Source organism: Temnothorax curvispinosus, unplaced genomic scaffold (assembly GCF_003070985.1).
Source record: "Temnothorax curvispinosus isolate PA1 unplaced genomic scaffold, ASM307098v1 QBEX01016373.1, whole genome shotgun sequence".
Lineage (NCBI taxonomy): Eukaryota > Metazoa > Arthropoda > Insecta > Hymenoptera > Formicidae > Temnothorax > Temnothorax curvispinosus.
In genome coordinates, this window is record NW_020226153.1 from 1 (window position 1) to 1,107 (window position 1,107).

Here is a 1,107-nt window from a genome sequence, read left to right on the forward strand (position 1 = left end):
GTCAAAGGGTTAGACAATTGTAGGTCATAAATTATAGCTGCCTGTCATAGGCATGCCATTCTATAACATTTGCATAAGAAACTCTTCGATACAAAATTTCTTTGGAACGCAGACATACTCAGCTATGTATGTAATATAATATAATATAATATAATATATGTATGCATGTATGTGTATGTATGTGTGTATGTATGTATGTATGTATGTATAATACTAATGGAAGGAATATTAATCACACATTTTGTATTTTATATTTCAAATATTTATTTATTATATAATTTTTACAAAAGTTTGCCATTTATTATTTCCCTAAACATTTTGTCTCTAAAGTACGGCATGTCATCCTGCGTAAACGTTATCTCCCTGTTTGCACAGATGTACTTGGCGAACATGCAAGAGAATACACCACAATCGCTACCGTTTGTCTGTTGTGGAATGTTCTTGGCGGAATAAAATTCCCAATCACTCATATCATAAGGTTGTTTCTTTTTGTCAAGACTCTCATTTTGTAAATATAGTTTTAGCGCAGCCAGACATTTCGGATTATCACTGCCCATACTGTCGTAATAGAAAATTGTCTTATCGCGAAAATCTATTATTGCCATACACCAGTGAACGTCCAAATGTACAGGCACAACCACAAGATCCTGCGCAAATATGTCCACCTTCCTAGTCCATCGCTTTAGCGACGAGTGACCGCCCGACAGAAGTTTTGGGTAAAAAAACGTGTTCATCGCGTGCACTTTCGGATACGCGTCGGAAGATGTTCCTCTGGCGATCAGCAGGTTCATATAAAAGTTTATTACTTCGTCGTTCAGCCAATTTGAGTCGGCCAGCGTGTATAGATCCTTTTGCGTGAGCTTTAGCCCGAAACCTTCCACAACCACCTCCATACTGTGGAAACCCTTGACACAAAATTATGATGTTACAAAATTATGTCGCAAAATTATATCACATCACACTCCATTATTTTTAATATTAATTTGTATATTTGTATATTTACCTTGATAATCTGATTGCATCGCTGCTCATTTAATTCTTCCCACGTATTTAACTCTTTCCACGCATTGATTTGTTCCCACGCACTTAATTCTTCTATCGAATTCC

General features: G+C 36.2%; 1 pseudogene; it reads right to left on the reverse strand.

The window, feature by feature from the left end:
* Window positions 1-281: 281 nt before the first annotated feature.
* On the reverse strand, window positions 282-988 carry LOC112466577 (annotated as a pseudogene).
* Between the last annotated feature and the right edge of the window lie 119 nt (window positions 989-1,107).